The sequence below is a fragment of the Mercenaria mercenaria genome, chromosome 4 (assembly GCF_021730395.1).
Source record: "Mercenaria mercenaria strain notata chromosome 4, MADL_Memer_1, whole genome shotgun sequence".
Taxonomy (NCBI): domain Eukaryota; kingdom Metazoa; phylum Mollusca; class Bivalvia; order Venerida; family Veneridae; genus Mercenaria; species Mercenaria mercenaria.
In genome coordinates, this window is record NC_069364.1 from 2,022,060 (window position 1) to 2,043,965 (window position 21,906).

At 33.3% G+C, this 21,906-nt stretch overlaps 1 protein-coding gene across 2 annotated transcripts in view; it reads right to left on the reverse strand.

The window, feature by feature from the left end:
- Positions 1-21,906, reverse strand: part of LOC123552599 (uncharacterized) — a 50,758-nt gene that overhangs the window by 19,267 nt on the left and 9,585 nt on the right. Inside the window, exon 1 of one of the 2 annotated variants that reach the window (XM_053540141.1) lies at positions 5,463-5,693. The exons of the other annotated variant lie outside the window; for it this stretch is intronic. The gene's annotated coding sequence lies outside the window, so the exon portion shown is untranslated. Of the gene's footprint in view, positions 1-5,462; positions 5,694-21,906 lie in introns of those variants that run through there. 2 annotated transcript variants of the gene reach the window in all.

Consider the following 21,906-nt stretch of genomic DNA (forward strand, 5'->3'; position numbering starts at 1 on the left):
CAAAAAGGCACGATATGCTCGTGTAGAAGTATTTAAACGAAAACATAAAGAATCATATACACAGGTGCTCAATGCTCTTGCAGAAAGCATGGCAGCAACAGATATTTACTTGATTGCGGTTTGAGTTTCATTCTCATGAAATAATAAGAAGATACTTAGAAGAACAGAAATTTGGAAATAAATGCTATTGATACCTGTTGGCCTTCTTCACAATATCGCGGTTTCAGCACGCAATTATTTATTCAACAAAAATACTACACAATAAATTCATCAGATATAGATTCCTATTTACCATTTCCTTCCTTTATATGTTGTTTTAACCATAGATATTTTAAAGTGTAGCTTCCGTGATTGCTACGTGAGGCAGGTATTAAAGTGCCCGGATAATAATAGATATAGTTTAGACATATTTGATACAAGACTTAATTTACAATTGCTTCTTTGTCTCACCTGTATTTACACAAGGACCTTCTTTCAAACATTTATGCATCTACACGTAATTCTACTCAAATGAATGAGCCGAACCTTGTCTGTTTATTTAGAAATAAACTCTTCAATTTGAGGCGCTATACTTAAGTTTTTGATAGCCGTTTTAATAGCTTTGTCTAAAGTTAAATATTTACTGGTGATAAAATCAATTTCATTTTGACAGGATGTTTGCTGAGATTAGGTAATCATGTAATATATGTTAGGTATTGAAGACGATCAAAAGATAGTTTCAAAATATATGTTAGGTTCATTAGTTATCATGAATTCATAAATGAGCCACACAATGAGAAAACTAACATAGTGCATTTGCGACCAGCATGGATCCATACCAGGCTGCGCATCCGCGCAGTCTGGTCAGGATCCATGCTGTTCGCTAACGGTTTCTCTAACTGCAATAGGTTTTGAAAGTGAACAGCATGGATTCTGACCAGACTGCGCGGATGCGCAGACTGGTATGGATCCATGCTGGTCGCAAATTCAATTCACTTTGTTGGTTTTCTTATGGTGCGACTCAAATGCGACGACCCTAGTGTTAACGGTCTTTAGATATATGAGACGTTATGTTGGAAATGACAGTTTAGTTCATTTTCATTGTACATTAACTTGCCTGTGTTGATATTGACTATGTGTAGTTCAAATCCACAAAATACAATAATTACATTGGTGAATACTTCTTTTGGTATATGGACACAAAATATTAAGGAAATTTACACAGTGATCTGTTTTAGACTATCACAGGAGTACAGAGGACTAGCCCCGTGTTTGTATTGAATTTTGCATGGTCAGAATACATTTTTAAGATATTTCCACCAATAATGGTACTAATCATATCCAATAGTGTACATTTTATAATAAAATAGAAACAGTGTCTGTTATCATTGCGGTGTATTCAAAAACTTTCCCTTTTATCACATTGTAAACGGAACTTTTATTTACTACAAATTTAAATATTTTCATATAATTCATAGAGTCAAAATAACGTATTCAGATTCGTGCACAAAAGAAAAAAAATACAAGAAAACAGAAAAAAAACTACTAAACGTGTGAATAGATAATAACAAAGGGGTCCGGCACATGAGAGGATTAAGTTTAATGACTTATTTTTGAGTCCTAGAGCCATAATTATGAAAAAATTCATACTAATATAACTACTCCCTAGACAAGGGTTTTTACCCCGCAGAAGCTATGTTTTCAACTACTTTCTTTACATGGCCATGAAAAAAATATTATCAGATATTTTCCCATTCAAACATTGCATTCAGTTATTCAAATGAATCAACTTTTAATATTACCTCAACATATTTTCATATATCTATCTGTTTTTCGACAATTCGACATCGTACCGAACAAAACACAGAGCGAATGCGAAGTCTATATAGTAGATATAGTAGTTATATTAGTATGATTTTTTTCATAATTATGGCTCTAGGACTCAAAAATAAGTCATTAAACTTAATCCTCTCATGTGCCGGACCCCTTTGAATAGGATGGTAAACGAAAACTTGAGTTACGATAGTAAAATTCGGTTTCAGCATTTATGTAGACAGATGTACATATTCAAGTAAATTCAAGAAGAAAACTCCTAAATGTTAAATAAACTAGAGCGAGCATAAGAGCAATGACCCAAAATGAGAAATAAACTAAATATGCCGATTAGTCAAACAGAATAGATGTTTTACGACGCTATTGGTTGTCCTGTTATTTTACCGGATGTTAAATATGCCGATTAGTCACACAGATTAGATGAATTTACGACGCTATTGGTTGCCCTGTTGTTTAACCGGATGTTTTGATTTTTCGCACATGCGCTTGCCTTTATCAGTTTAATACTCATAGTCATTGATTAAGTGCATGCACACTTTTTCACGGCTTAGTCTTACTCTTGGCTAGCCTTTGTTTTTAAATTTAACTAAAAGACAAAAAATTTCAATATAGTTTGCTTCAATGTATTGTAATCTGTTTACGCTATACTTTATCAAAATTATTTCTCTTGTAAACTTTCATTATAACTATACTTTATTGAAATTATAACTTTTGGGGAGTTTCGATACAGGTTATATTTGATGAAATCCCAAATTATCGGAACATTTTTTTTTATACAAGAGTTGTAAATATTGCTTCAGATATTTTATAACGTTATTTTTTCAATATCATATATCTCTGCTTTTTATGAGGAGACGAAAAAAGATATAAACATATATGTAGATACAGTAAATTCATACACCAAGATATCTTTTAACAATGAAGACAGCTCTTCAGTACGGTGCCCGTAAAGTAACATGTGCAACTTTTTTTATTTCGTTTTTACGGGCTCCGTACTGAATAGACGACTTTGAATTATTATTATTATTATTATTATTATTATTATTATTATTATACCAGATTTATATAGCGCCCTTTTCATGATAAACATGTTCAAAGGCGCTTTACATATAGCAAACGCAACCAGGGCGCAAATTCATCCCCTACTAGTACAGATACAGATCGATCTGACCAGAGGGGCAGAGTGAGATAAAGCCCCCCAGAACAGACAGAGAGAAATCCTTTGCCCGGCTAACTTAGCCTAGCTCTTTGCGAATAGACAGTCTGGTTCTTTAACGTGACCGGTGTAAAGCACTGATAAACGCGAAGCCATATTTCCTGGGAAGAATCAGTGCAGGCCTCTCTAAGTTGGGTGGGAGAGACTCAAGAGCATCTCAGAAATTTCCAGCGCTGGACCGGGATTCGAACCCTGGACCTCTGGATTGACAGTCAAGCGTGTTACCACTAGACCACCGGCCCACCCTTATTATTATCCCTAATATACAGCTTACGATAACGGTAGTTTTACTGAAAGAGTTGATTAATAATATATTTATTACATTCACTGTTCAATTTGAAAATCTGTTTAACTGAGAAATTACGGTGCCCCTAAAGTGACATGTTACACACTTTTTTTCCGATTAGGTAATGTGAGACTTTTGTTATTTCGTTTAAACGAAATAAGTTATTTCCTCATATTACCTAATTGGAAAAAAGTGTGTAACATGTCACTTTAGGGGCACCGTAAGAAATACACATTCCGAATGTTCTGTTTTATAACGAGACTATACATGATAGTAGTTAAATAAAACTGAAAAGCAATGACATACAATACGTATTCTGAATAATATTCGTTTGTCGTAAATTACAAAAAAAGTAGTACCAGTAAGAGCCTTTCAGTGCATATTTGTTACCATGTTATCACTGGCATCTGATGTTTGTACCCGCGAGAAAACAGCTGAACTTACTGAGATTAAATTCGGAAATTTGGGGTAGATTTATTTATTTTAAGATATAATTAGCTATTGACCCTGTACCTTTAATCCCAAACAAGCTTAGTCAATCAAACAAGTTAAACTTTCCCACTTACATTTATTAAATAAATGATAGCTATTGCATTACGGGCTTTGTGGATGTATTTATTACATTGGTTTGCGAAATACAAATATGCACTGCGTCAAGTAAAATACATAACAGCATTTAGCAAGAACATTTGAAGTAGTTATATTCAAACAAAACGATTTATAATTTGTAAAAGGCAAGGTTTTACGATATACATACTTCCAGGCCTGTTTGATTTGCTCAACTCCTCGGTATGTCTACATTCCTGTATAGACTGAAGTATCTGCTTTCTCACATCGAAAAAAATAATTTGGGTCTGTTAAATTTCCATCTTATAAACTTAAGTGTTTAACAAATAAATAAGCGTCCTCACAAATGTTTTTGCAGGATAAGAATTCTTTTTTTAATTTATTTATTTGCGAACAACTAGAAATGATGTTGATGTTTTCATATACAGTATATGACTTTACGACAAATGTAGTAATCTAGACAACAATGAAAATTGCGTAAGAAGGTAACGAAAGAAGTAAAGAAAAAATTTAACTATAAAAATGTTTCGTCCTATCATAGCAGCATATTTCAACCAAATTACATAAATATAATAAGTATCCTTCCATTTTGAGTCATGTACTTCAAGACAAATCACATGTAATAACTACACATTAATACACAACAACTGGATGATGGTAGTATAGGCGGAATACAAGCACTGATATCTTTAATCTAATTCTTTTAAACGTTGTTTCAATAAACAACTTCCATGTTTCACGAATAGGGAGCTCGATTTTATATCAGAAGTCTGCAAAGTAGCCCTGATAATAAATATAAGGTTGAACATTGTTAAAAGTAGATTACACCAGATTTATATAGCGCCTTTTTCATGATAAACACGTACAAGCGCAAAGACAGCCACTCAGGGCGCCAAATTCATCCTATACTAGGACAGACACGGAACAATCTGACCAGAGGGACAGAGTGAGACAAAGCCCCACAGAACAGAGAGAGAGAAGACCTTTTAGATACAGCGGACTTAGCCTACCTCTTTGCGAATAGACAATCTTGTTAACGTGCGCAGTGTTTAGCACCGATACACGCGGAGCCGTGTTTCCTATGAAGAAGCATCTCATTACCAGAGCATAGACCGGGTTTCGAACCCCGGACCTCTGGATTGACAATCAAGCGTGTTACCACTACACCACCGGGCCACATAAAATAATTTATTTCATATTGTTATGTGAACAGGTAGTGTACGCTTTTTGTCAGTCAAAATACTCATGTATATGTATGAAATTATGTATAGATAACAAAATATATTTCAACTGTGCATGAAATGTTTTTTCTTCAAGTTCTTGCGCGTTAAAGTAATTAATTCTTTTATATTTGGAACAGGAGCAAGAGAATAGCCTTCCAAAGATAACCAACAGGAGGATACAAAGAGCTTTCCACAGATAACCATAACTAACAGGAGGATACAAAGAGCTTTCCACAGATAACCATAACTAACAAGAGGATACAAAGAGCTTTCCATAGATAACCATAACTTAAAGGACACAGAGAGCTTTCCATTAGAAAATAAAATTTTATTATGATAAATATATCTTTTAACTTACGGCATGTAGTGTATATATTCCGTTTAGAAAATCCAGTCATATCTATTTCAATGTAGGTTACACCATCAAGTTTCCTAACAAACCCAGCTTCATTAATAAAACAGTACCATTTAATATAAAGTCAATACAGCACTGACTGCATAAACAGCGTTTTGTAAATGATAGATATCGGTATACAGAACACGGAAAATTGACATCAAGTATAAATATTTTCTACAGATAGTGACAAAGTTTTAACTTTCAAAAGAAGATAAAATATCGGTATATAAAATCAAAATCGATTGTTAAAACATTATGATAAGAATTAACCCGATACACATACGAACAATTATATCTAACGTGAACACCACACAAAAAAATATGCTTAATGGATATTATCATTTGTACCTTTGATATCGTTCCAAAGTTACAAAACAGAAAAGAAAACATTAAGATTGGTTTCAACTTAACATTTAATACGTAATTCTTCAATCTACATTAAACTTTACTAAGACTGACAGAGTTAATAGTTAATCGTGTACCAATTCGGTTTTATATCTTGCCTTATTTATATTTATGTAAATTAGTTTACGAGTTTGGAAGAGAAAAATCGATAAAACTAAAGCTGAACGTTTAACTGACTTAAAGGTCCATTACTAAGAGAAAGTGAGTTGGCATTTTTTTTTCATAACCAGTGCATAGACTTCTGCAAGACACTAAATAATGAAGACTGGCAGGTCAAAATTTACAGAAGGTCTTTGGAACTCAAAGAAATGTATGTGTATTATGTTGAAATTTCAATGAATCGACAGAATGACCCCCCAGGTCTTTTTAACTTTCTTCATACTTCATAGAAAAATAATTGTACATATACTGCGGTTTATTTCGAATTTCTACATACCAACTTTCATTTTCCAATAAAATAAAATAGTTTCTGTGCTTTTTAAAAGAAATTAAAATGTTCACTTTCCTTAGTATTGGACCTTTAAGGTTCAGTCTTAGATACAGGGCGAGGCGCTCCAGTTTGCACATACATATGACTTTAGGTTGAATGTGTCGTCCACCAGTTTAGATCTAATAGTTGGCTGGTAGTGAAATCAAATTTCTTTTGACAGATTTTTTGATCATATTCCATAACCAAGTAAGAATAATCTGCGTGTTGATCAATTATTTGGTGTTTAAAATGACATAGGTTTTGATGAATTGCGATGACTTTCGACCTTGAAAAGATTTAGCATGATAAGTGGCTCCGTATATGCACCAAAATAAAAAGGATTTACTTTTAAAAGCATTATATGATATATTTGTAATAAGCCGTGCTTGAGAACTTATATGCTTTACTTTTTTCATTTTGATATATATGTCGTCGGTCCGTAGTTTATGCTATCAACTGATGTATAGGATACACTATAACTTTTGCTCGGCTAAAGTCAAAATTTGAAGAAAGCAATATGAATATGTATTTCTGGCTATTTATAAAATACAGGCACATTTAAAGGTTAAATTAAGTGAAATTGATTTGATTGTTAAGGCATTTAACTAATATTTAAAAGATTGCACAATCAAAGCAGATGTTATTGAGCTTTAGTCCTTCAAATCAATTTCCCCTACCTATTAATGCCATAGGAGAAAGGCTTTAAGTATACGTGTATTAAAATCGAAGGTTTGTTCCCTATACAGAAATTGCCGTCATATCTTTTTTGAAGCGTTTTCACAAAAAGTACTGCATTTTATACATGTGCTAAAGATGTTATTGCCGTTTAAGCTTTCATGTTTCATGCAGTTACCCTTTCAGATTTTACACTACTTTCTACAAATCACAGAAGTTCTGAGCCATCCTTCGCAAAAAAAAAAAAATTACCCTTTTCAGATATTATGTAATTTTTTATGTTTAAAGTATCGGCTTTCGTTGGTGAAAGAAAGATATATGTCGTAAACTTTAATACCACTTCATGTTCGGCAGTCAGACACTTCCTTTCTTGCTGATGGCACCATAACGGTTCAAGTATTTGGACCTTACCCTAAAGAAAATTAAAGGAACGCATTGCATAATTGTCAAATCATGAATTTCCAAGGTGGACAATTGTTAGTGGATATCGTGTTTGTGTCAATCCAAAAGAATTTAGAATCAACGAATAAAGAAACTTCCTATATAGTATTTTCTTTAAAATGAAGACCCCACCCACCTTCCCCCGCCCCCAACAAAAAGCCCTATTGAGTCAAACCACGAAAGTTCATGCCAACGAAATCAAATGATTTCAAAGTATTTGCTATGTATTAAAAGATTATCAAAACACGGAAGTTAACAACTGTATAAGAGCTGATAACACGCCATGACAAGTTCGTGTCGCTACTCTAGAGGAGCATGTTTTGAAATAAAAACAACCCATATTTTGTGATCTGAAGTAATTTTTGGCACTAAATTAATGCAAGGTTTACCTTATTATTTGATACTGAAATGTTCAAATAATGTCTTATAAGCCATTGCCACTTCCAAACACAGACTGTGTTCTGACAAACCTTTCCTAAATTTAATATGAATAACGAAGAAGGTCTGTATATTTAACTTTTAAGGGGGAATGGTACTTTGTCAAAATTTAAGATTTGCTGATTGTCTTATATACCAAAATAGACTTGAAGATATTTCCAATTGATATCATCATCTTTTAGAGCAATAAACATGCGTATGACGTTACCATGACGTCGCAAACATGACCCGTTTTCGCGCTTTTTACGTCCGTTAATGGTAGCACTAAAATAGTATAAAACTCGATACTACAAGCGTATTGTTGGCGTCAATGCATTAGATTATATATCAAACGACAGAATAAAGCAATTTCTTAGTGATTATTAACATGAACAGGTATTTTCTATCTGAATTTTCGAAGGAGGTTCGAAAACAGACATTTGGTTGTTTAAGAAAATTCAGGAAGAAAATCGATTCTGATCCATTTTGCAAAAAATTGGCCCGTGGAATTTTTGCCAAATTCATTTTCCGATGACATAGAAGTTTTAGTAATTACAACAATTTTATTGAAGCACATATTAGTTCCTGCATTGCAATGTATTTGAAGTGTAAGCTAAGTTAAAAGAATTAATAGAAAAAATGGACGTGTAGGTGGAACATTTTTGATACGTGCCGGTAAAAAAACCCTATCGGAACACAAAAGACCTTTTGTAAAACGGCATATACATGTATTTCTATATTTCGATTTTAATTTTGCTTGTGAAATTCCATCAATTACATTGAATACTCTCTCTCTCTCCCCCCCCCCCCCCCCCCCCCTCTCTCTCTCTCTCTGATTGTTTCAGATGAAGCATTCTGAGACTCAGTCTTAATAAACGTGGATTGAAATTTGTGCTAGACTTATGGAAATGAAATAACGCTGTTTTATACGCCTGATAAAGTATTCTCTAATTGCCCCAGATCTTCTGTCTTACCTTTCTTTGAGTATGCAACCATTGAGACCTTAATAAAGTTACTCTTTACGTTAAAAAGATTTAATTTCTTATACTATATTTGGACATGCGGTATTTATAGTAAGTACATCTTCCCTTTATAAAGATAAATCTATAAGAAGATCATTTGGATAATGCACAACCCTGCAAAATAATACCTGCCATGGTAATGACAATTGTATATATTTCCAAATATGGTCATCTCTAATTGAAACAGAAGTTCTTTTTATTTTTTAAAGCATTAACTAATACATTTGTTACAAGTCTATGGTGGATGCCTATTGTGCCAGACCTTACCACTTTCATTTCATTGTGCCTTTTCGGAATGCTATATAATTTAGATAGTTTTAATAAATAAAGAAATATAATTATAAGTGTTGCCTATCGAATTTAGAATTGTTTGTCATATGATTTACTATTCTCTTAATGCCATAAAGTATCCTTAGCTTATGATTTGACAATAATTGTAAGGGTCATTATTATAATAAAGACCGGCGTGAAGAAGAATGAAATGTACAATAACAAAATCGGAAACAGAAATTTTGGCGACTATTATTACAACGTAATTAAATAAATGTCTTTGGTTCAAAATATAATATTACGATGACATGTAATAAATAGGTAAAAGGCGATTGCGTATCAAAAACTGAGGTATTAAACTTTTTATCACTCTGTCTATTGATGCATAGGATAAAGTCTTAAAGTAGAAATTAATTAAAACTGAAGCTTAAGGGCTAAGCCTCACGCATAGAAAACACCATCATATCTCGTTCTTGTAATATTAAGGTCTATCAGAATCAGTATATTATCAGCATGGAGTAAATTTTGAAGCTTCGACACAAAGACACTGGATTTTATTTGAAATTTCATATGAAAGATACACTTCCATGTTTCTGAAGGTTTTATACTATTTGATATAATTAAAAAAGGAATTGAGCCATATCTGTCGAACTCATTTAAGATATTCTGTAATGTTTGTTTCGAACGTCGCGCTTTCATGGCGACAGGGTGCATTAAGTCGACAAAATAATTGAAAGAAAAAGTCAATTGCAAATTTCAAGACCACTTCAAATGTTTCTTTATGTATGATGGCACCATAACGACTCGAGTATCGGGACCTAACCCTTAAAGGACATGAAAGGAAACCATTACATGTTTGCAGAGCATTACAAAATGAAAATAAAACAAGGAAGTCAAGAGTTTGGTATCAGCTGGTAACATACTTTAGCATTTTCCTGTCTGGACTTAAAGGGAGATTTTTTTTAAAATCAACTCCACCCATATTTTGTGACTTCCAATTTGCAAGGAAATGTTTTACTCAATTAATGCGAGTGTTTTACTCAATTAATGTGAGTATTTTTACTCAATTAATGCGAGTGTTGCCACTTTGGTATTCAGACTCACAAAACTGTTCACTGAAAAATCTTTCCTAAATGCAACTTTAGTATGATTAATGAAGACTGATAGTTTGATATCAAATATGAAAATGTTTTAATAAAAAACGGAAAGCACTTATCTCTTGGTATTCTGAATGATATTTAATTGTCGTTAATTAATAACTTCTACAAACGTACTTTTTTGTATACCGTAATATATTTGGAGTTTAAACTGAGTAGTAAACTTCCACACCACTTGATGTTTGGCAGCCAGACACTTCTTTTCTTGTCTGATGGTACCATAATGGCTCAAGTATTTGGACCAAACCCCAAAAGAAAATGAAAGGAACGCATTGTATACTGTCAAATCATTAATTTCCAAGGTGGACAAATTTCAGTGGATACCGTGTTTGTATCAATCCAAAATAATTAGAACCAACGAAAAAAAAACATTCCTATATATTTTATTTAAAATTTAGGCCCTATCCCCCCAAAAAAGCTCTTTTGAGCCAAACCACGAAATTTTATGCCAACGAAATTAAATTATTTCAAAGCATTTGCTAAGTGTTAGAAAGATGAACAAAAACTGGAAGACAACAACTGTATATGAGCTGATAACATGCCATGACAAGTTCGTGTCACTAAGCTAGAGGAGCATGTTTTGAAATAAAAACCACCCATATTTTGCGATTTAAAGTAATTTTTGGCACTAAATTAATGCAAAGTTTACTTGTTTGTTTGATATTAAGATGTTCAGATAATGTCTTACAAAGCCATTGCCACTTCCAAATACAGACTGTACTCTGACAAACCTTTCCTAAATGTAATATGATTAACGAAGAAATAATGCTGTTTTATACAAACGATATCGTATACTGTGATTGCTCCAGATCTTTAAAATTAAGATCCAACGAAAAAGAAAACTTCCTGTATATATTTTCTTTAAAATTTAGCCCCCATCTCCAACTAAAAGCTATTTTTGGCCAAACCACGAAATTTAATGCCAATGAAATTCAATGATTTCAAAGCACTTGAAAGATGAACAATGTCAAAAGATAACACGCCATGACATCATGTTCGTATCACTTCTCTAGAGGAGCATATTTTGAAATAAAAACCACCCATATTTTACGATTTGAAGTAATTTTTGGCACTAAATTAATGCAAAGTTTACTTGTTAGTTTCAGATAATCTCTTATAAAGACATTGCCACTTCCAAACACAGACTGTACTCTGACAAACCTTTCCTAAATTTAATTTGATTAACGAGAAATGTCTGTTTGATATCAAGTTTATAGGTGAAACATTTAAACGTTTACCGGTACTGAATTTTCATTAATTGCAACAATTTTATGAAACCACATATTATTTCCTGCATTGCAATGTCTTTGAAGTGTAAGCTAAGTTAAAAGAATTAATAGAAAAATGGACGTGTAGGTGGAACATTTTATGCGTGTGAGTAAAAAAGATCTTTCGGAACACAAAATACTTTTTGTAAAACGGCATATGTTTGAAATTTTGTGTTTTATTTCTAATTTGCTTGTGAAATTCCATCAGTTACATTGAAAACTGAATCACTGTATATCTACTCTCTGAATTTCCATTTAATCGAGGGTTAGTTTAGTTTACTCAAATTTCTTATAGCTCGATTGTGATAAAAACTTGAGTTTGTTTGAATCACTCTCGAGTGCGCTTCCAAAAACAAATCAGTACTGATAGACTATGAGAAGTCACGGCCGCGGCCCCAGTGAGGCTAGAATTCGACCTCCGGGCTGAGCGGCCGACAACTTAACCACTAGAGTATCGATCCTTTTTTAATCGAGGAATAACGTAAGACCATATTAAATAAAGAAGGACTTGCGACAGTGTAGCGTTCATACCTCATAATATCAATAATAACGTGAATGTTGTAGCATACCTAGACAAGGACCAAGGACTTTCAAACTCTGTTTTACAGTCCAATTTCTAATTGGTTGTTTCAGATGTAGCATTCTGAGACTCTAATTTCTCCAGATCTTCTATCTTAACTTTCTCCGGGTATGCAACCGATGGAACCTTAATAAAGTTATATCTTACTTTTTAAAAAAAAAACTCGATTTCCTTTATTATATTTGGTTAAACGGTATATCTAATAAGTATGCCTTTCTTTTAAAGTGGCATTTTGCGCATCTTACTGCACATAGTGTGTTTTTGGAGAATGTTTTATAAAAGGCATTTTCAGTTGCTGTGCATTTATATTTGTTAAATTAATGATAATACCGCATACGCATTTGAAATTGATGCTTTAAAAATAAAGACATCGGACTAATAAAATAATAGTTCTTTTCTACATAGTGATCTCCCTTACCTATAGGTAGAGATTTCTGTAGCTGAAGGGAAGCAACTCTGCGTGCAGTTTGACTTTTCTTAAAAAGACTGCCCCAGTCAAAATAAGAAAAGTCATATTTGGAAACTTATTATTTCATTCTGGTAACAGAAAGAGTTTGGTATATTGGGTTAAATGCTGTAATGTCCTCCACCCTTTTTACACACACATCTATTTCAGCTGCATTTTTACTTGAAAAAATGCGCATTTTTCCACTTTAAAAAGATTAACCCTTAGCCTGCTGGCGACAAGTGATTTTACCTTTGCGACCAGTGCAGACCACATCCGTACAGGCTGATCTTGGTCTGCACTGTTCGCTATTCAGTCAGTACATTTTCAGTGAACACCCCTTCGAATAATAAATGGTATTGTCCAAATTGAATGATGGACCAGTCCATTTAAGGAATTTAGCAGGCTAAGGGTTATGTAATATATCTATAAGAGGATCTGGGAGCATAGAACACAACAATTCAAAATAATAGCTGCCATGATAAGTGACATTGTTTCAAACTTTGAAACAAAAAGTTCTTTAATTCTTATAAAGTTGTTACAAGTATATGGTGGATGGCTATTGTGCCAGACCTTACCACTTTCATTTCATTGTGCCTTTTCGGAATGCTATATAATTTAGATAGCTTTAATAAATAAAGAAATGTAATTATAAATGTTGCCTATCGAATTCAGAATGGCGTGTCACATGATTTACTATTCTCTTAATGCCATAAAGGATCTTTAGCTTACAATTTGACAATAATTGTAAGGGTCATTATCATAATAAAGACCGGCGTGAAGAAGAATGAAATGTACAATAACAAAAGCGGAAATAGAAATTTTGGCGACAATTATAACGACATAATCAAATGAATGGCTTTGGTTCCAAATATAATATTAGGATGACATGTAGTAAATAGGTAAAAGGCGATTGTGTATCAAAATTGAGGTATTAAGTTTTTATCACTCTGTCTATCTATGCCATAGGATAAAGTCTTAAAGTAGGAATTAATTAAAACTGAAGCATAAGGGCTAAGCCTCACAGCATGGAAAACACCGTCATATCTCGATCTTGTAATATTAAGGTCTATCAGAATCACTATTATATCAGCATGAAGTAAATTTTGAGGCTTCAACACGAAGACACTGGATTTTAATTGAACTTCCATATGAAAATATCTTTCGTGTTTCTGAATGTTTTATACTAGATCTATTTGATACAAATTAACAAAGTATTGAGCCATATCTATCGAACTCATTTTAGATATTCTGTATTTTTTGTTTCGAGCGTTGCGCTTTCATGGCGACAGGGTGCAATAAATCGACAAAGAAAAAGTCAATCGCAAATTTTAAGGACACTTTAATTTTTTCATTATATGTATGATGGCACCGTAACGACTCAAGTATCGGGACCTAACCCCTAAAGGACATAAAAGAAAACCGTTACATGTTTGCAGAGCATTAAAAGATGAAAATAAAACAAGAAAGTCAAGAGTTTTATATCAGCTGGTAACATGCTTTAGCATTTTCATGTCTGGACTTAAAAGGAGAATTTATTAAATAAACTCCACCCATATTCTTTGACTTCCAATTTGCAAGAAAATTGTTGTTTTTTTTTTTTACTCAATTAATGCGAGTGTTCTTACTCAATTAAGTTGCCACTTTGGTATTCAGATTCACAGACTGTACACTGACACACCTTCCTAAATGCAAGTTTGGTATGGTTAAAGTGGGAAAATGCGCATTTTTTCAAGTAAAAATGCAGCTGAAATAGATGTATGGGTAAAAAGGGTGGAGGACATTATAGCATTCAACCCAATATACCAAACTCTTTCTGTTACCAGTATGAAATAATAAGTTTCCAAATATGACTTTTCTTATTTTGACTGGGGCAGTCTTTTTAAGAAAAGTCAAACTGCACGCAGAGTTGCTTCCCTTCAGCTACAGAAATCTCTACCTATAGGTAAGGGAGATCACTATGTAGAAAAGAACTATTATTTTATTAGTCCGATGTCTTTATTTTTAAAGCATCAACTTCAAATGCGTATGCGGCATTATCATTAATTTAACACATTTAAATGCACAGCAACTGAAAATGCCTTTTATAAAACATTCTCCAAAAAACACACTATGTGCAGTAAGATGCGCATAATGCCACTTTAATGAAGACTGTTACTTTGATATCAGGTTTACATATGAAAAATGTTTTAATAAAAAAACGGAAATTACTTTACCTTTAGTATTTTGAATGATATTTAATTGTCGTTAATTATATAACTTCTACAAACATACACTTTTCCGTATACCACGATATCTTTGAAGTGAAAACTAAGTAGTTTGAAGTAGTTTTCAAAGAAAAAATGGATAAGTATGGATGAATACCATTTTAATACGTTTAGGTGGAACCCTGTCTGGGAACCTAGAGGCTTATTGTAAATCGGCATATACTTTTATCTATATTGTGACTTATGTGAATTTCCGTCTATACGATTGAAAACTGAATGAGAATCATGTAATTTATGTTAACAATCCTGTTAACAAACATCTCAGTTGCTGTAGAGTATATAATTACATGTATGGACAATGACCTGAGATGTTTTAACAGGTCTGAAAGTTCCATTATCAGATTGGTTGACTCTGGGCTCAATCTTTAAAGACATGATAGCTTTCTGAAACTGGTCTCTTGTCTTTTAAAGTCTAGAACCCTGATTGGTTGGCTCAGAGACTACTCTATAAAACGTTATTTTTATTTAAAAAAATCCCTGTTAAAAATCTTGATGATGTGTACTGCAGTCCACTGTTTGTAGAAATGTAAAAGACCTTTCCAAAATGTGTGGGTTTGTATACTTTATTGTTATGATAAAACAAATAGACTTCTGAAAATTAGCGAATAAGGTTTCTGATACCATGGGACAATGGGGAACATTTAAGCTAGGGGTAGTGAGGGGTGTTGCACACTTTATTACCTATCATTAAACGACCCAATTAGACTGCAACTGCTATTTTGTTGCTTAGTTGCGTTCTATGTTTACAAAGGATCTTTTCACAGATTTTATTGATACAAATCACATAAGTTTTGAGTCATCTTTTGCCAACTGATCTGAAATATTCTGTATTTATTAAATGTTTGGAGCGCCGCGTTTTCGTTGATTCTTGGCGACAGGGTGTATTAAATGGACAAAGAATGAAAGAAAAAATTAAAACGAACATTTCAAAACCACTTGATATTCGGCAGCCAGACACTTTTTCTTTATGTATGATGGCACCATAACGACAAGAGTATTGGGACCTAACTCTAAAAGATATGAAAAGAAACCAGTACATGTTTGCAAAGCATTAAAAGATGAACATAAAACTCAGAAGTCAATAGTGATATAACAGCTGATAACATACTTTGACATTTTCGTGTCACTGCTTAAAAGGAGCATTTTATGAAATTAAGTCCACCCATATTTTGTGTTGTTATATTTTCTGGTCCTTTGGGATCATGGATTCCATTCTTCAATACGTGTAATAGAGTTCCGCTTAAGCCGGTACTAGTGGGCGTGAGAGGTGTTGCACATTTCATTACCTCTCATGAACAGATTCAGTCAAACCAAGTTTGCTATTATTCTGCTTGGTTGCATTCTATGCTTCCAAAGGATCATTTTACAGATTTCATTTCGAATTTGCAAGAAACTGTCTTATTTTTTCTCATTCCATGGAAGTATTTCCACTTTATTTGGTATAAGGATCCATTTAATCTCTTATTTTGAACTGACAAACCTTTCTTAAATGTAATACGATAAATGAAGACTGTCTGCTTGATATCACAGGTTTAGTGTGAAAATGTTTTAATAAAAAACGGAAAGCACTTATCTCTTGGTATTCTGAATGATATCAAATTGTCGTTTATTACATAACTTCTACCAAAGTACGCTTTTTCTTTATATTGCTTTATCTTTGAAGTGTAAACTAAATAGTTCTAATAGGAAAACATGGACGTGAATTGTATGTCGTTTTGATACGTTTGCGTGAAACACTTTTATGAAATCTTAAGTGTAATGCTTTTATTTGTATCCTGCCTTAACAACGATTGTGCAATGTCATTAATACGATTGAAAACTAAAAATGAGAATCATGTAGTCTATATACAGTACTACTTGAAAACAACTGCCTCGGTAGCCTAGTGGTAGAGAGTCCGCATCGAGTGCGGGAGATTGCGGGTTCGATCCCCGATCGCGTCATACCAAAGACGTAAACATGGTACTGGTAATATGGTGCTCAGAATAAAGAGGATAGTGCTAGGACTGGTCATCCCGGTGTCAGTATAATGTGAATGGGTGGGATATCATGTCACGTGTCTACGGCGTGATATTCCAGTGAGGCTACACTATAAAGTTGGGCATTGTGTTCACACCGTCGTTTATATGACTGAAATATTGTTGAAAAAGACTTTAACCCGAACACACACACATCCTACTTGAAAACATGAAAACCTAATAATGTATGATGACATGTATGGACAATGACCTGAGATTCTTTGAACAAGTCTGAAATCTCTAGACCATCTGATTTGTTGATTCTGAGATCTATCTTTAAAGACAGGACACAGGACTACTTTCTTAGACTGGTCTCAAAACTTGAAATACATGTATATAGTTACCAAATAATCATTGACTTCGCGTGGTTTATTGTCTGATATACCACGGTTCTGGGAACTGAACCACGTTGACGAGTGGTTTGATATCCAAGGATGATGCCGTGTACTACCAGTTGTAGAAATGTAAGACTTTTCCATAATGTACAGGTTCAGAGTCTATCTACTTTCTTGATATAATACAAAATGTTGACTTTTGAAGGTTTTAGCGAGTAAAGTTTCATAAAGCGTTGAATTGATTGAGAACATATTAGCTGTACTTCAATTTCCAGATTACTAATAAATCTGTTAAACGATCCTTTCGAAGCAAAGAATGCAACCAAGTAGAATAATAGCAGACTCGGTTTGAATGAGTCTGTTCATGAGAGGTAATGAAATATGCAACACCTCTCACGCTATATATAAAACCTGCTTCAAAAATGCGTTGATCTCTACTATATTCGTATAGCATTACTGCGTTGCCTCTACACATACCTGAATGTGTCTCAGATTATATCTGAATTCAGAATTTTGTCCCACGCGATTTGATACTTTGTCATTGTATTGTTACCGTATGTATAATATCTGTGATTCGGGCTATTCAGAATTAACTCTTTTTGTCATATAATTACTTGAACTTTAATTCCCACAGAACCAAAATATTTCATTATAATTTCAACTTTCACTGTCCGTTATACAGATCTATGTACAAAAAAATAAAATATACAATAAAGATAGTGAATGTAGAAATAACTGGGTGATTAAACGTTTAAATAAATAACAAGCTTTGATTCAGAATAAAACGTTTATGACAAGTCAAAATTTATTTTGCAGTATATAAAAATGTGAACCCACGATAATGTCTTTCGTATATTAAATTATCTACAATTCACTTGACATTAAATGGTTTTTTTTTTATTAAAATGCAAGTACTTTATCTATGCAGGGGACTACAGTCCTTAACTTAACTGATATATTACCTTCTTTTTTTTTTTTCTTTTTTTTTTTTTTTCGTTTTACGTATTTAACAGTCAGTGCATTTTCATGTGGAGTGCTGTATGGGCGGTTGCATTCTTTGAATGTGGCTGTTTCTGTTGGAGTTTTGTCCTTGTTTTTATTATTATTATTATTATTTACTTCATCCGGTTTAATTAATAACAGTTTAACTTACTGCTTTGTTGTCGGTACAGCTACATGAGCTAGTACTATAAAATTCTGAGGTCTTCAGCCCGAGACACATTTTGTAACTAGGTGCGCCACTATGAATAAAAGGGATACACTAGCCGTCCATTGACCTGTTTGTTATATACCCCCTCTTTATTTTTATCTTGGTATTTTCGTACTTCATATTTTCCACAAACTTGTAAGTACTAATTGCGTTGCTTTTTCGTCCACAGTGCCGTCAGTATTTGAGAATCGGTCAGAAAACGATTCAGTACCATTTTATCCGTCATAATGGCGCTGCGTCGTCAGCATCGGCCAACTTTCCGGTTATCCGTGACCGCGTGAAGCAAGACTGCATTGTGGATCCGTCAATGGAGACGGGAATGTGCATGTTTTCTTTGGCATTGAAATGGGCATGACATTATGATTTGATAAAATCACTGACGGATCCAGATCACATGAAATCATGTGAAAAATGTCATAATTGTTTAATGATTAATGGCGTTTGTTCGTTAAACCAGTTCTATATAAGGAAACACTTTGATAAGCCGAAAGAATTTATCTTGATACTGAATTCCCGTTAATTGCAAGTGTCTTTCCTTGCTATAATTCTATGAATATAGATTTCGTTTTGCAGTGAATATCACGATGTCTTTAATACTAGATTCATGAACCTGCATGAAAAAAGTGGGATATTTTGTCGAAACTGTTAGATTTTTATAATTAATGCAGGGATAGCCCTTATTAAAAGACATGCTATTTTGCATCTACTCCGCACTCGCCTTATTAATCAGTTCTCAGATTGACGGCTAGATATGTTAGCTATATTTTTACTTTGATGGCACTATATATTACCTGAAATATTGATATAAATAATGGTCAAGAATAAATTTGCAAAGACGCGTAGACCTATTTAGTTTATTCTCAACGTACGTGAAACGCTACATACGTGACTTTTAAGGTAACATGGATTTTAACAAAGGCTACGATTCGAGTATGATACGAAGGTATGTGTGCGTTTTGTGCGGAGGGGGTGTGGTGGGGGAATCATTTCTGTAAGATCACGTGACATAATCATCGGCGGTATCAACAATAATTCTGATACTCCTCAAAGTATTACATAATTATGTCCTTTATACAGCCTTTGTTATTACTTGTTTCTAAATTATTGGACAAGTGGATAAATAAGTTATTTTCGTTTGAGCCAAACGAATTAGAAATCAAAGGCCTGAATGGCCTGAGTCGGCTAATGATTGATGTACTGACAGTATAGTCTACCAGTTTCAGTTTGTTTTTAGTTTTTTTCTTAAAATTTCATAACACAGCTCGATATTTACCCAAAATATTATATCCGGATAAGATTACACTTTTCTCCAGTTTGAACAATATATTTTACAAATTGTGATGATACGAAGACATTTAGCAGCAATTGGCAGTATCTGACATTGAAGTTTACGGTTAAATTACCTCTTATTTAAATCTTTTCATAATAAAGTTATTTCGTTTCGTGAAAGCAGCCAAACATAGACGATCTACTTTCGATTTCAAAAACTACAAGAAAATACAATTTAATGTTTCGCCGATTTGTTTATTTCTCGAAAAATAAGAATTAAAATCATTTTTAATATCAGTAGTAACTAAACAAACTAGTAAGAGCTTCTTCTTCCGATAATTTATCCGTTTACTGACTGCAAAATTCAACCCACGCAAAGTTTATAGAAATCATACGATGCGTGTTTACGTTCTATGTGGGAGAATTAAGGCTGATCGGCTATGTTACCTAACGCATCCAGACGATTCAGATTTTGTTTTTAAAAAAGCATTGTGTGCGTTTCTGTAATTTTATATACGTTTTTATACGCTTAGAAATTATTAGACATGCGTATTTGCATTATTTCTATACGTAATTTACGCTAATACGCATCTTATCTGGAGCCCTGTGGAACTATTTTTGTCCTTCGCTGAATGTTACCCAAGCTTTGTAAGCCTGCGCAATTCTTAAAATGCACATTTATGCTTAATGAGTTACATTCGAGAATTGCACAATTACAAGTCATAAATATGACAGATTACATCGTATATTGGTCATAGCAAAGGGAATTGACACAACTTAACTTCATTCATGCAGTGAACTGTTTGAAGTTTGAGAAATCTAATGGAACTACATCCCTTCACTGTGTTATTTGGTCCATTTAGAGAATCGTTGGATAGCAAGGACTCGTCAAAAGGCTTTCAGCCTTTAGCCGACTCAAAAAGCAACGCACAATCAATTCGAAATTATTCTAAACACCTTCTGTGTTATGGGCGGTTCAGTTATGAATTACAACTATATACAATTTTCTTAAGTCAAAGTTATAACCCATGTCGAAATTTTAAAGAAATATATTTGTTGTATTATTCGGTCAGACGGTATAATATTATGTTTGTTTTAGCAAAGTAAGATTATGTCTTAATAAACAATGCAAATAATTACAACTAAATCATTTGAATGCACTATAAAGTGCATGGAGTAATTTGATTTGTTAGCGGCATATTGTTTCAAAGCTGTATCGGTAGGAAATATCTGAACCATATAATCACTGACATTTTAATAGTTGTTTCAACAAGTATTGTTGATAATATCAAGTTTTCTTTTCAAGGTTTCGTGCGATAAAATAAATCTGATATTCAAAAGCTAATACATTTTTTCAGCATTAATGTTCAATTTACTCCTAAATTTTGCAGTTTCTGAATTGAGTTTCTATTTAGTTCTAATTAACACAAGCAGTATAAGTAACGCCCAATAAGAGGATGAGTAGCATCGATCTGGGTAGTTGTTTTCCACTGAACAGAAAATAGTGGCTCGACTAGAGCCGCTTTTCTTTGTACGCAAGATTCATGAATGAAAGGAGGTAAGAGGAGGGAAAAGAAAAAGAGAGGACAAAAATATCTTTTCACGTGTATTCTTACAAAATAGATCTCAACAATTCATTCAGAACTAAGCGGTCCATAAATACATTGTATAAAGTCGGACTGGAAAAAAAATATACTCGAAATCATGTATGAAAGGAGAGCTTGTATATTTGTATCGTTCATTTTGAATTTATCTCTCAAAACTCTGAGAGTGTCATTTGTTCGTAATCGATTATAACAATTTACCATAACTAGTATCAATTTCTTGAGATAAAAGATTCTTTTGAAATGTGATTGATTTTCCGTTTATCCCAGATTCTAAAAATTGTATTGTATGAAAAAGAAATATCAGTGGTGTAATTGCCAATTGATTTTGTCATTATGACATCGTTTTGTCATCACGTAATATTCCATGTTAATTCCAAGTTAAATCCTTTCCATGGTATATGATCAAAGGTAATGTTTTTCTCGAGGGAGAGGAGGGGCGAGTGGGGAAGGGGGCATATTGATAAATTTAATAAAACAAAGAGAAGTGCACCTCCTGCGGGTGCCAAGGCTCGTCTGTAAGTGCTTGACGTAATGCAATACACAAGAAAAGAG